This window comes from Prinia subflava, chromosome 11 (genome assembly GCF_021018805.1).
Source record: "Prinia subflava isolate CZ2003 ecotype Zambia chromosome 11, Cam_Psub_1.2, whole genome shotgun sequence".
Taxonomy (NCBI): domain Eukaryota; kingdom Metazoa; phylum Chordata; class Aves; order Passeriformes; family Cisticolidae; genus Prinia; species Prinia subflava.
In genome coordinates this window covers 5,737,772-5,751,870 of record NC_086257.1, presented here as the reverse complement: position 1 = coordinate 5,751,870, position 14,099 = coordinate 5,737,772, and the positions used below count along the sequence as shown (strand labels likewise).

General features: G+C 52.2%; 2 long non-coding RNA genes across 2 annotated transcripts in view; one reads left to right on the top strand and one right to left on the bottom strand.

The window, feature by feature from the left end:
• The window catches only part of LOC134556295 (uncharacterized), a 38,379-nt gene that overhangs the window by 17,099 nt on the left and 7,181 nt on the right, over window positions 1–14,099 (top strand). Inside the window, exons 3-4 of the long non-coding RNA XR_010081640.1 lie at window positions 3,249–3,307; window positions 5,340–5,468. This is a non-coding gene — a long non-coding RNA (uncharacterized LOC134556295). The remainder of the gene's footprint in view (window positions 1–3,248; window positions 3,308–5,339; window positions 5,469–14,099) is intronic.
• Window positions 5,234–14,064, bottom strand: LOC134556296 (uncharacterized). Its single transcript, XR_010081641.1, has 3 exons — window positions 13,436–14,064; window positions 7,788–7,837; window positions 5,234–6,723 (listed from the first exon to the last, which is right to left on the bottom strand). It is a non-coding gene; the product is annotated as an uncharacterized LOC134556296 (long non-coding RNA).

Sequence of the window (14,099 nt, the reverse complement as noted above, 5' to 3'; positions counted from 1 at the left end):
GGCTCAGCTGGTCCCAGCAGCTCGCAGAAGGGGCTGGCAGGGACACGCGTTCTAATTTTACCCCTGGCCCCAGTCCCGGCCGTGCTGCCAGCGCCCGCCTTGGCCGGGGGTCCCGGGGGAGCGACAGCACCTGTGGGACTGAAGGGCTCTCCGGCAGCCTCGGGAAAGGTTGTGGGAGGCACCCGCTGGCAGAGAGGGGGTTCAGGAGCTTGGCATGGGCAGGGTGCCGTTTTGTGGGTGCTGCTGGTGCTTTTCAGGCAGGAGTGTGCGAGCAATGGGCTCTTCTGCCTGCAGGTGGGGAAATTTCTTGTCCTGGATCCACGGGCAGGAACTAGTACTACTACCTGGTGTTAAGTTACTGTGTTTGGAGACACGGGTTTTCCCGTGGATCTCTATATAAAACCTGTCCCCTCCCCATCTCCTGCCCCTTTTCTGTTCCTGAGCCCCTTCCAGAGCATGGACAGCTGATACGCCCCCGTGCTCGCCTGCAAATCCAGCCCTAAGCAGCTCCTCAGCATATCCAGAAATAGCGTGTGTGGCTGCAGGGAGCCTGCCTCCATCAGCTCTGCTGGGCACCGTGGTACAGTGCTGAGCCCCCCGTGTCCCCAGGGATGGTGCCACAGCGTTCTTGCCAAGATGGGAGCACCAGGGATGGGATGTGCCTGTGACCCCCAGTAATGTGGCCAGAGTCCTGTGCCAGGATGGGTGACAATGTTGGTGGGGCCCAGGTTTTGTTCTTTAGTCCATGCATTAGAGGAATTTTTGTTTCAGGGGTCCTCGGTTCAGCTCTGGCTGTGAGGAGCTGGCTGGAGGTGGTTAAACCTGCTGAGGAGGTTAAACCTGGTGAGGAGGAGGATGAGGATGAGGAGGAAGGAGGGCCAGATGCACGCTGAGCCATGCTGGACTCTGCCAAGCAGATTTCCAAGCCATCTGGGGCTTGCCCATCTCCATTTCAGGTCCCTGAGATTTATGGCTGGAGTGACTTTCTAATCACAGTTTCACCATCTGCCTGTTGGCCTTTAGCACCCCCCTGTCACCTGTCACAGAGCCCCACAGCTCCTGCCTGGTCTGGAGCACCCTTTCCTCCCCGGCCACTCACCTGGGGTGCAGCCCTTGTTCCTGCTGTCCTTTCTCCCTCACATTCCAGGTGGGACAGTCTGCTCTCCTTGAACTATTCATTGACACAGCTGAATCCTAAGCCTGGACTCAAATATATCTGCAGGTCCTGCACCAAAATCTGCTCCAGCCCCCTTCACTCTGCTCCTGTCTCCCATTTGCGGGGATTTCCCTGTGTGTCCTGGCCTTGCTGCTCCTCCAGACCTGCTCTTGTCCTCGTTCCTCTCCTGCTCCGAAGAGGCCATGTGATGGCTCACACCCAGGGATGTTGGTAAGAACCAGTTCCAGAGGTGCAGCCCAGGCCATGCAGGGCCCTGAGCTGACATTGGTGTGGACTCTCTGGTGGTACCAGCTGATGTTGAGCTCAGAGGTTTCTTCCCTGGCAGCTCTGAGCTGGAGCATGTGGAGATTGCTGCCTTGGGGGCTGCAGGCACTGCCCCTCCTGCCAGCTATACATCACTTGAGCCTCCTTTTCTCTCTCTCAGTGATGAGGTGGCTGCTCCTGGCCTGGCTGCCCAGGGGCTGAGAACCTCCCGTTTCCCTCCTGGGCCAGCCTCACCGTGCCATGCCACAAGGTGTTTCCAGCACACTGAAAGCATCTACAGGGAGCTCCTGCTTTCCTAGAAATGCCAGTCTTCAGGGAGGTGGTTGGGTTTGAAAGGCTCTTTTGCATTTTCCTTTCTCCTGTTTTATTCTCTGTTTTCTCCCAGAGAGGGGAAAGGGAAGGTTTCTGATGGTGATTTGTGGCATATGCCATGAGGAAGGCACACGCTGTGCCTGACGTGGGTGCTGCTCCCTCCCATGCAGCAGGGAGCCCTCCTGCTCCATGAGTTTTCCATGGAAAACAGTAACCTCCTCATTACCTGAGACAAGGACATGACCAGCAACATCTGTCCATGGGCCAGGATACTTTTGAAGCTAAAAATATTTTCATTTTGGGGAGGGAAAGGAGAAAGCCTTTTATGCCATGTTGATTTTCAAATAAAGGCAGCTCACTGGATTTGCTGCAGGATTTCAAACACTCACTGAGGTCCCAGGGAGAAGAATTAATGGCCAGAGAGCAAAAGCTGCTATCAGAGTGCCATGGTTACTTGTATTTACCACATGGCTGGCGTTTCTCTGAGGGGGATCTGGGCGAGAGAGGAGTGTACAAATGTAGAGCAAGAATTAGGTTATTTGAATCCCATTGGGTGGAAAAGGAAATTGCAGGCTCTGTTCCCGGGAAAGGTTTTGATTCTTGTGCAGGTGTTTTGTCTTCACAAAGGTCCATAAAGGCTCTAGCAGAAGGTGTGTTGGGAAGATATTCCACCTCTGCTTGTCAAAGGGAGGCTGCTGGAAATCGTGGTCCTGCCAGGGCCATGGGTGAGGGTGTCCAAATGTTTTTCCAAGACTGTTGTAGATGCCTGTATTGGAAAAAGTGCTAGGGCTGCCCTTCTCCTTGGTGTGGTGACCTGTTCTGGCTGTCCACCTTGGAGTACATGTTACACCCTGGTGTTTCAGGGGCCTCTCCACTGTCTGGAGAGAAAGCCTGGGCCTGTAACCCCATTGGAGGCAACACCAAAGTCACTAAAGGTGAACACCCCATAATGTAATTTGGAACTAACATACCCCGATGACCCCTTTGATCGATGGCTGATACCCATTATTTGAAACGTTTGCCTTTCATTTGGTACTCCTTGTGTCACAACAAAGCTCCTGTTTTTGCCAGCTGTGCTGTCCATGAAGCAGCTCCAGGGTCACCTCTGAGCTGTGGAGCCTTCCCGCAGGAGTTGTTCCCTGTTGCTGCTCCTCCTCTGAGCCTTGTAAGCTCTGCTGTATCCCTTCTGAGATGGGAGACCAAGGCCAGCCATGCTCCCTGTGCAGATGTGCCAGTGGCTCCTGTCCTCCTCTCTGTGCCCTCCCTGCCCAAGCCATCCCAGCCTTAGGCTGTCTTTGTTCACCATCAGGAGCTGGGTGCTTTCTCCGCACTCTCCACCCAGACTCCCAAGATCCCTCTCCTTTCCAGAATGTCTCATTCAGGGCTCATTGTGTGTGTGTTTGCAGATGTATTTGAAGTCTGGGGTTTTTTCCCAGCCGTTACTTTGCATTTGCAGACATTGAGTCTCAGCTCCTGTTTCCTCTCCCACCTGCAGATGAGCTGTGGAGGGCTGGGACGCATCCATGGTGGATAACACATTACAGCTGCACTCTGGTGAGTTTTAATCTGCTCTCCTGGCCTCCCTGTCCTTTCTCCCTCCCTGCCCTTATTCTCCTGCCGGCGTTTTCCAAGCCCAGGCTGCTCAGATGCCTCATTCTGCAGTTCTGCTGTGTCAGCAGCTGTGCTTTATGATTTAAGACGGCAGCAGAACTTTCCACTGAACTATAAGCCCATGTATTCAGTTTCCTGGTATCCACACAAGCTAACTAATGGCAGGGGCAGCCCTGCCAGGGAGGTCAAGGACGTTTTGAGATGTCAGGGAGACAATGAGGGCTGGTTCAGAAGTGAGTCAATGCTGTGACCCCTGAGAGGCACAGCAGAGCGATGCTTCGGAGGTGAACTCTGCCTCCTGTGAGGAAATACCTGTGCGCAGGTGGGCAAGCCTCTGGCAGGAGGTCCTGCATTCTGAGTGGGATTGCTGGAGATAAAAGGCAAGTCTGGCTGCTCCCTGGCTTATAACACTGCCCAACACTCCTTCCATGAGGAGCCAGGGGACACCCTGCCTGCACAGAGTTGTGGGAACAGCTGTGTGAGGAGCAGGGTGCGGCTCGGGGTGTGTCGCAGCTCAGTGGTCCCAGAGAGAAGTGCAAATATTTCTGCTGGGTTTTTTTCCGTTCTCCCTTTCTTCAGTGACAAAAGACATAGCTGTGACCATTTCTGCTCTTTGCTCCTCCAAGAACAAGCTTTGGAAGCAGCTGGGGATTCAGCAGATGTTTTGCTAGGGTTTCTTAAAAACAACAAATACCCCATGGATGCCCTGGGGCAGAGTCCTGAGGAGTGGCCGTGTGTCCTCGGGCTCCTCGGGTGGCGCTGGCAGGGAGCTCCTCCTGCCCTGGCAGCTGGATGGGCTCTGCCTGCGGCACCCGAGGAGGTGCCCCTGTCCCCAGCACTGCCGGAGGCAGGGAGGAAGGAGGGAGCTGCTGGCAGGGCTCGGGCCACCAAAGGCTCCGAGGTCCAGAGCTCTCCTGACTTGTCTGTCCGAGCATGGATCATCAGCCTGGAGCCTGCTGCTTGTCTTGGGGTTTGCTGCTGGGTGAGGAGAGTGCTCCTGGCCGGGCTGCACGCAGTCATTAGACATTAATCCCTGTATAATCTTCAAATAACTCATCCTTTGAAGGCAGTGGGGGCCTGTGTGACCCTGCAGAGGGTTTAGGGTTCTTTTGTCAAGGTTTTCTGGTAACCTGAGCTATCCATTAGCTGTGCCCTTGGGGTGTGCTTTATTGTCAGGCACTCCTCACCAAGCTGCCCCCTGACACGTGTGGGTGACATGTGGCACCAAATGCATCCAAGGTGGGCAGATGAAAACACACAGGAGAAGAAATGAAGAGGGAGCAGAAAATACACTCTACTTCCTTTTATCAGCATTAAGGGTGAAGGAGGTTTCTCCCCCAGAGCAGATTGGCTTTCTGGACATACTCCTCCAAAATTCTGGCTCTTGTACTGTGCAAGACTGGGGGAGATGTATAGCTGTTCTTTCCAAGAATCCCCCAGAATACCCAGGCAGGGTTATTTTTTCCCTGGAAGGCTATTTCTGGTTTATTCAGGAGGGAGCCTTGCCCCTTCTAATTAAACAAGCAGCATGGCATATCCTGGGAGATGCAGAAAGCACTTTTTTTTTGCATTTTATCAACATCTCTCTGCTGCAGGGATAAGCAAAGCTCTTCTTGGTGACCCAGTAGACAAAAGAGTTATCTCAACTTCCCAGCCAGCCTGGTATTCTCTAATACAATGGCAAAGGTAAATGGAAGGCAAGTTTGGAAAAAGTATCTGGAACTCAGTGTGATTTGTGGTGTTTGAAGGGAATTGGACAGGGTAGGAATCAACCCTTCTGGACAGGGACCCTGGAGGGCTAAACATCCAAACCTTCCTTCCTGAGACACCCTAAGAGTGGGGCTGTTCCTGGGAGCCTGCACGAGGACAGGCTCCCTGGTTGTGTTTGTCTGGGTTAGAGCTGAAGGACCTGAGTGGTCATGTGGGGGCAAGATTATGGAACAGCACTCACTGGGGTTATTTCTTCTTAACCCAGGGTGCCAGGATGCTGTGGAAGGAGCTGGATGCTCTCATGGTGATCTTGGACACCTGAGCTGTTGGATGAGCTGAGGACACAACACTGGCAACAGACACAAGTTCACCACTGCCTTAGAGAAGTGTAGAGGTAACTGGCTCTTGTTTTTGAGAAGCTCTACCCATGTTTGCTGCAGCGTCAGGTGAAAGAATTGAACAGTTGGAGTTTGCTGCAAGGCCTCTGTTTGAAGAAGTACCCCTGGTGTTTCTGTGAGCATTCCTCTAAGCTATGGCTACCAAAACACCATATCAGGTGCTCTTGAGCGAAGAATCTGGTGCTTGTCAGGATGGGATGGGGTGTGACAATGCCAAAAGGAAATGTATATATTCAATTCAGGGTGAGTCAGGCTGAGTTTTGCTGCCTTTGGGCATCCTTGGACCTGGAATCCTGCTGATTCTGTGTGTTCTCAGGGCAGGAGTGACACAATGGAGGTCTGTTGTGTCCCTCATAACACATGAAGCTGGCTGGCAGGAAGAATGTGTGCCCAGGGGGGCTGGACTATTTCCTTCACACAGAAACTCATTTCTTTTGGCTAAGGCCATGGAGATATGGATGAAACCCTCCTTTTCTGAATCTGCTGCCTTCCTTGAGGGCCACACCGTCTCTCAGGTTGGCCGTTACTGCCATTCCCACCCAAAATCCCAATACCACAGTGGTGTCCTGTACTCCTGCTGCCCTGCCATGGGGTGCTGGCGTGTTTGACATGGGCTGGAGTATGGAACACCCACCAGGTATGGGCTGCTCGCATCTCCAGGCTTTGGGAGAAGCCCAAAACCCCAAATCATTTTGTACCAAAACCTTCCAAAACAAACCAGACCAAACCAAACAAAAAAAACCCCACAATAACAACAACAAAAACCCAACAAAAACAAACAAAGAAAGAAAAGCCAAAAATACTTTTGCCAGGAATTTTGCCACCAGCTGGGAAGAGCCATTTGGCTTGTTCCTCAGGTCAAAGCTCCTGGGTGACTGAAGTGCTGCTCCTCCAGCAGCCTGGGAGTGCAACAAGAGGAACCAGAGCCCCCCTCAGTTCCTTCTGCCCTTCCAAAAGGCCGGGGAAGATGAACCTGGCAGCCTGCTGTTCCCACATGGACATTGCACCCAGCTGGGATCAGCATCCCAGAGTTACCATGGAGATGCCTCATGGGCACCTCTAACTTTTCAGAAAGCTGGCAGGATGCCAGGGCATCCTAAGCAACATTACAGATGCTGAAATAGATTCCTTCTGCTCTAGGAGGCCCAAAAGCAGTCGGGGAAGACTTCTCCCCCTGGGAAGGAATGAGCTCACCTGTGGAGCTGGGCTGGCTGTCTTGTCCAGTCGCTGCTCCCATCTCCATGTGAACTGCTGGGAATAAGAGAAAATATTATTGAACTCTTTTCTGGACCAAATGCCCAGAAACCCATTATGCTTTTTGCTCTACATGCACAGTCCCAGGAAGCTGAGTGCCGAGGGGCACGGCGGGGCTGTGCTGTGATGTGCACGGTGCTCTGTGTGGAGAAAGGGAAAGTTGTTTTCATAAAGAAACGGGAGAAAAAGAGCAGGAAAGCACAGTCAGCAGCACAGCACATTGGCCTGAGTACCAGAGCCACACCCAAAGGGTTAAAGCAGCCCAGGAAGCCTAAGGGGATCCCTCAGGATGCCTCTGGAGCATCTCCAGTAATGAGTTTTCACTCCTGTACTTTCATTATCATCATCCCATTGTCCCCCTTAGCTCTGCAGCACATTATTCCTGTCATTGAGGCAGCTGCAAGGACAGTGCTGTTCCCTCAGCATTCCTCTTGGAAACACGATGGGATCAGCCTCAGGGCAGGAGTGTGCATTGGCTGTTACCCCAGAAGTGATGCTCTGCTTTGCCTCTTTCTCCCTGGCTCCTTCAGATTGCCCACAGAAGTCCCAGGTTTGCCATGGTGCCCAGCAGAGCCTGGCATTTGGTTCTTTTCTGTCTTTCTAGAAATATTTTATAACTTCATGGAACTGGTTACCCAGAGAGGCTGTGGCTGTCCCATCACTGGAAGTGTTCAAAGCCAGGTTGGACAGTGGTCTAGTGGAAGGTGTCCCTGCCCATGGCACCACAAACCATGTCCTGATTTTATGAAAATTTACTATTTCCCTGGAAATTGGGGAACTGGGGTGGTGCAGTGGCAATTTGGTATTGTATCCTGATACAGCACCACTTGGACTTTATCCCTTCTGATTGGTAGGTTTAGAGAAAGTGCTTTTTTTTTTTTTTTTTTTTTTTTTTTTTTTTTTTTTTTTTTTTTTTTTCCTAAGATCCCCCAATAGTGGAAAAGCAGAAGAGGTAAGGCCATGTCCTCCATGAATCCTAGGGTGCTGTACTTAAGGTCCCATTTTGAAGTACCGGTGCCACCTGGTCTGTTGCTCCAGTGCTGGTCTCACAAGTGACTTACTGAGGTCGTTGTCTTTGCTGTCATCCTCACTTGCACAGCCTGGGCAGAGCCTGCAAGGAAAAGGCTGTCACTCCTCAGTCCTTCAGTGGCTGAGCTGCAGATCTGCAAGGGAGTGGTTCTCCCTCAAATCTGTGTTTTGCTTCTTCCAGCGGATAACTCAAGGGTGTCAAGCACTGGTGACATGCACATTGCAGATACTTCTTTCTCCTCCCTGTCCATGGCTCAGGGTTGAGTTTGGAGTACCTTTGGGCTAAGGGCATGTCTTGCCCTCCTGATCCATGTCCCTTTCTGCTCTAGGCTTATTCAAGCTCAAAAGACCCAACCACAAAAAGCCAAGGAAATGAGGACCAGTTCTCATTCAGTTAGGGAATACCCTGGAGAGGCAAAGCATCTTTATCACTGTGAAAGTACTCCTTAAATAAGCAGCCATAAAAAAGGCAAGAGAAGGTCTCCTGGACTTTAGGTGTGGGGGTTGTGCTTGGTGCATTTGTTGTTTGGACACACCAGTAAAGCCTGGAGTTGTGTGGATCTGGTGCCAGCACAGCTCTGCTCTGTCTCTGTGGCCGCTCCCCTCCTAACAACCCTCCTGCCAGCCCTTCCCTTGGTGACCAAATGCCAGTGCATTCACAGTGCTGGGGGCAAACACAGGCACCATCGGTGGCACTGGGTCAGATGACAGCCCTCCCCTGCCCCCACCACCCTCAGAGCATTGTTGTTGTTATTTATTTGTGTCATGGCAGTGCCTGGGAACATCCCCTGGGGCAGGGAGCCTTTCGCGGTAACACAGCACAGGTCAGGACATGCAGAGCCAAAGGAGTAAATGCTGAGTGTCACTGCAGTGACACCACTGTCCTCAGCTGTGCCAGCACGGAGGCAGCACCCAGCCAGCACCCTTAATGCCTGCCTGCCTTCTGCTTTGTTTGGTGACCCAAAATGGCAGAATCAAAGAATCCTTTAGGTTGGAAAGACCTTCAGGATCATGGAGTCCAACCTCTGCCTGATCCCGACCTTGTCAACCAGGCCAGAGCACTGAGTGCCACCTTCAGTCACTCCTTGAACACCTCCAGGGATGGTGACTCCACCACCATTCCTCTGACAGCAGAACTGGCAGTTCCTGAGGACCACCTTGTGGAACAACACAGAGCTTTGGTGGGCAGCATGCTCCCGCTGCCCCTGACTGCAGGGGCCTCTTGGCAAAGCCAGGCTGTACAGATAAGTCTGGTTTGGTGAAAGCAACAGGTCTCCAATTTAGCAGGGATTGGTTCCCTGGGTTTTGCTTCTCAACCTCAGCTGTCCTAATTATCTGGCTCCCCTTACAGTGTTTTTCAACTGTACAGAGATGAGCCAAGGACACATGAACGTAACGTGATCCAGGAAGATTCCCCGAGTGCCAGGAAGTTGGAGCACTTCTGCCTCTGCTCTTTATGGCCGTGCTGGCTGCCTGGGGCTCCTGGAGTGGAGTTTGGGGCTGTTTGGCTCTCACGTGCTCAGGGCTATGTTGGTGCTGTGGTACCTCCCTGGTGCACCCCGATGCAACCCGAGCCCCACTGAGCCCCACTGCCGCAGGGGCTCTCATGCCACTGCCCACAGTGAACACTGCTCTTGGGCAAAACCCTCCCAGGTTACTGGTGAGGGTGCAAAGCCCCTGACAGGGAGGGCAGGGAAGCAGCAAGCGATGCATGCAGCCAGTACCTGCGCATGGCTTCTCTCCCTGCAGCCTGGCCGCAGGAGCTGACTCCCGGCCCGTGTCCTCAGCCCGCGGGGTGGTTGCCAGGCACAGGACCTGCTTCCTGCCACTGCCACCCCTTCTCTGCTCTTCCCTTCCCTCTTCTGTGCCCTTTCTGCTCCTTGTGCCCTTGTCCGAGGAGCAAATGGGGCAGCGCACTTGACCTGTGACTCGACTTGCTTCCTGGGAGCTCTGGGCTGCAGGACGAACCTGCATGAACAGCAGCCACCACAGGCAGGCCTTTCCTGGGTGACTGTGGCTTTTGAGGATTTGCCTGAACTGCTGTGATCCCTCTGCCATCCAGCTTTACTTAAGGGTGCTTTTGCTTGCCAAATTCTGCCCCCGGCTGCCCCAGTCTGCCGCTCACACTGGAGCAGAGCAGGATCCTCCAGAGCAGATGGTGATGCTGGGAGCGGCGCAGTGATTTTGGCGCCCGTTCAGCGCTACCCCTGCCATGCCAGCAACTGCTCCGGCTTTGCCCGCGGTGGTCGGTGTCCTGCCCGGCCCGCGGGAGGCCCAGGTGGCCTCGGTGAGCATCATGTGAGGCGAGGAGCCGGGGGCTGGCGGCGGCCGCGGGCCAAGCGGCTCTGCCCATCTGCTCCGTGCCGTGCCAGGCTGGCGGCTGCCGCGGGAGCGTCCGTGCCACGGGGCGCGGGCAGCGCCGTAACCCGAGCCGCAGGCTCGGACAGGAGGGCACTCTGGCTTTTCGGCTCTGCCTCACGTATATTTATCTGTACGTGCAAACAGAGCCGCTGGCTGAGCCGGGTGGCTGTTCCAGGCTGAGCCCATGTGCCCTGTGCCTGCGGCTCTGTGGGCGCCGAGGCCGTGGGGAGCGGCCGGCAGGGCAGCCAGGGGAGTGGGGGCTGCTGAACGTGGGCAGCGGGTCTGAGGCGTTCCTGTGCCTCTTCACAGCCCAGACAGGCAGGGCTGGGGGTCTCTGCCTGCTCGTGGCAGCAGGTAATGCCAAGGGCCAGGAGTCACGAGGCACCTTGGGATGGTTGTAAGGATGGGGGAGAATGGGAACAGAGCTTGTCCTCTCTCTCTTGGGAGCAGCAGCGAGTGCCTAGGTCAGAAATGGGACTTTTATCTAAAGTACACACCTTGGCAATGCAGAGGAAAAGCAGGAGAGGGCTTTTTTCAGCACTATAGAGCAGCTGACAAACACCTGACTCTACAATTTTCATTTGAGCCAACCAAACGAATGCAGTCCAAGGCATGGCTTTCTCTGAGCTGGGGTTTGGTTTTTCAGGGGAGTGTGTTATCAAAGGTAGAAACGTGTCAAGAGGATTGAATGAGGGCTCCTGGGGTATTGTGTGCCCAGGGAGATGGCATAGCATGGGGCTGTGCTTTAGGACCTCAGAATTGGGGAATTTTCTAATATTCTGTCTTTGAATTTCAGTCCTTGGCTTTCCTTGTAACCTATAAAATGCATAAGACCACTCCTAACCCCTTGTGAACCAACCTGGACAAACCTCAGGAGTTCCTTAATGCTGATTTGGGTCAGAGTGAACCTCAAAGGGAGACTCATTTAATCTGAGCCTAAAAACGTGTCAAGAATTGCCTTAAAAGCAAGGATTATCAAAATGCGGCAACATGAAAAAGAACTGCTTGAAAATAAACCAGCAGTTATGATAACTGAATTTAGGGGACCAGGAACATAAATGTGGGGAAGAAATGGGTGGTGGAGGCTCCCTGTAATGTTCCCTAAACCTAAAAAGGTCTTTTATTTCCATCCCAAATGCACAGCAAGAGTCAAAGAAAAAGAAACCTGAATCTAGTTGACTTAAAGGTCATGAGACTTAGCGTTGGGATATTTGAGGTCTCGTGATTTTTTAAATGTTAATACTGCAATGCCTGCGGTGGGAGATTCACTGCCACAGTCACCAGCTCTGACCCAGGGATTTGAGCTGCTTCTGCCCTGCTTTAATTGGGGGTTGATGGTGGAGTTACCACGTTACCTGTAGGAAAGGTGTTTTATACAAAGTCCATGAGAAAATATCAAGCAGGGGATTTTTTTTCCCTAATTCCTATAACTTTTCTGCTGTTTTCTGACCAGCCCCAAAAGGGTTTACTTATTTAGAACTTTGGCAGCTGAAGTCACCGTTGGACTTTTTTGTTTTTGTCCTCAGGGATTGCAGCACACCTTGATGAGTTCACCTGAGCCCCTGCCCAAGTCTCAAAGAGTGAGGACTGAGGTCTGAGGGAGCAGAGGAGCTGCAGAGCTGAGGCTGGAGGCACATTTCTCTGTAGCACGCAACTTTCTGAGTCCCCCTCTCTTCTCCTTTCCCCAGCCCTGAATTTTACCCACACATCATCTGGAAGCTGTTGGTTGAAATATTTCATGCTTGGTTTATATGTAATGCTCAGCAAGTGCACAGGGCAGCTCTTAAAAGGTCAAGTTTATATAAATCTATAATGCATGTGTATAAAATAGGTAATAAATTCTGAACCCCTGTAAAACATGGGAAGGGTTTTTTAGGGTAACCCATTTTAATGGCAAGTCAGGGGAGGCCTGACCTCACCACCCTCACTGAGAAGAATTCCTCCCCAATATCCCACCTAACCCTGCCCTCTGGCAGTGGGAAGTCATTCCCTGTGTCCTATCACTCCATCCCTTGTCCAAAGATCATCTCCAACTCTTCTGGAACCCCTTGAGACACTGGAAGGGACTCTAAGGTATCCCTGGAGCTTTCTGTTCTCCAGGTGAACATCCCCAGCTCTCCCAGCTCGCCTCTAAAGCACAGGGGCTCCAGCTTCCACTGGAACCTCTCCATATCCTTTTTATCCTTTGTTGACATCAGAGCTGGACACAGCACTGCAGGTGGGGTCTCACCAGAGTGGAAGAGAGTGGCAGAATCACCCTCCTCAACCTATTGGCCTCAAGCCCTCTCCCATCTCTCCCTTTCCTGGGAATGCTCCAGTATGCACCAATCAGCCCCCCTGGCAGCTCGTGCCCTGCTGAGGGATGGGGGATTTCCCTCTTGGAGTTCCTCAGTGTACACAAGATAAGGAGGTGAAATACAATTATGGCATGAGCAGAAGGGCTGTGATTCACGGGGCCAGTGACACCCTTGGGCTGGATGATCCCTGATTGACTTCCTTCTGGGAAAACACCCTCAGTAACTCAGTCATTCAGTCACTGAGAAGCAAATAATGATGATTCAGTATTGCTGTAGATTACCTAAGCGAGGTGAATTCTTGTTCTGTACTTAAATACAGCGGGGCAGGTGCTCAGCTGCTGGAATCACGCCTGCCTCAGAGCAGATTAATCCCTGTAGGGCAGCAGAGCTGTGGTATTTACACCGTGGTTTACAAACCCTTGGTGCCTCCGTGCAGCCAGGAAGCCTCTCCGGTGATTGCCCACATTATGCTCAGCCTGCCAGTCCCTTCACAAGGCAAACACCTCATTAATTCCCATGCTTTTAAGGAAATGAAGCCATACAGAAATATGCCACCGGTAACAAATTACGTGGTACTGATGCCACCGATTAATGCCGCAGGAAATAATACTCTTTCTCAGATGCTGAATGGTTTTATTTTCCTCCTAAATTAATTTGCCACTCTACAATAAATCATAAAATGAATCACAAAATGCTTTGGATTGGAAGGGACCTTAAAGATCATCCAGTTCCACCCCCCCTCCCATGGGCAGGGACAAAAATGCTGTCCTGCCTGGAAGATGCTAAAAGAACATGCTGATATTGTCTGAAGGGCTAGAAAGGAACTTCATCTTTCCCCCTCTGGTTTTGACTATCTGAGAGCAAATAAGTGGGCAAGTCTGTGGTACCAGGGGTGTCCCAGAGCTTCCAGCCTCCAGCACACCTCCTATCCCCGTGCTCCCGTCTCACCTATGGATACTGCAATATTTCCAAAGTCCAGCGGCTGCCAAGACACCATCAGTCCCTGCTGGGTTTGTCATTACCTCTTTGCCCAGGTGATGTAGAAGCTGTGGAAGTTTCCCATGCTGGTGAGGATGCAAGCAAGACCTTCTGGCACCCTGTCAAACTGGTTGCAGCTTCGCTTTCTGTAGATAGGACAAGTTATGGGCAAAGGAGGAAGTGAGATGAAATACGTACTCCTGGCAGCCTGATCTTTGCACCTGCCAGCCCAAGTGAGTGTCGTTATCATGGAATATTTATGGAAACTCATAAAGGAGAATGCCCCTCTACCTGGCCATGTGTGGTGGTTTTGATGGAACATCCACATGCGAATGCACCAGGAAATGCCCAAACCTGCAGGTGCCATGGAGCACCGAGAGACAACAGCGAAATGGGCTGGGGCAGGAAGTGAAAGCAAAAGGGAAAGCAGGATTGGAAAGCAGAGCGCTGGGTGGTGGCACCTGGGCAGCAGGAGGAGTTTATTGGCATGGGCCATGGCTGCCTGGAATGATCTCTTGGGTTATCACCAAGGTGCTTTGTGGACTCCGGGAACAATGAGTAGATTAAATACCAAATTAACTTCACTTAAATTAGGCCCCAGACTTGGGAGGCAACACTGGTTTATTAAGGCTGGCATACAGAGTGTAGCCTATCTCTGTCAGCAAGGATTAGCTCAAAAATAGCCAGGCTATCACTGTTGATATTTTT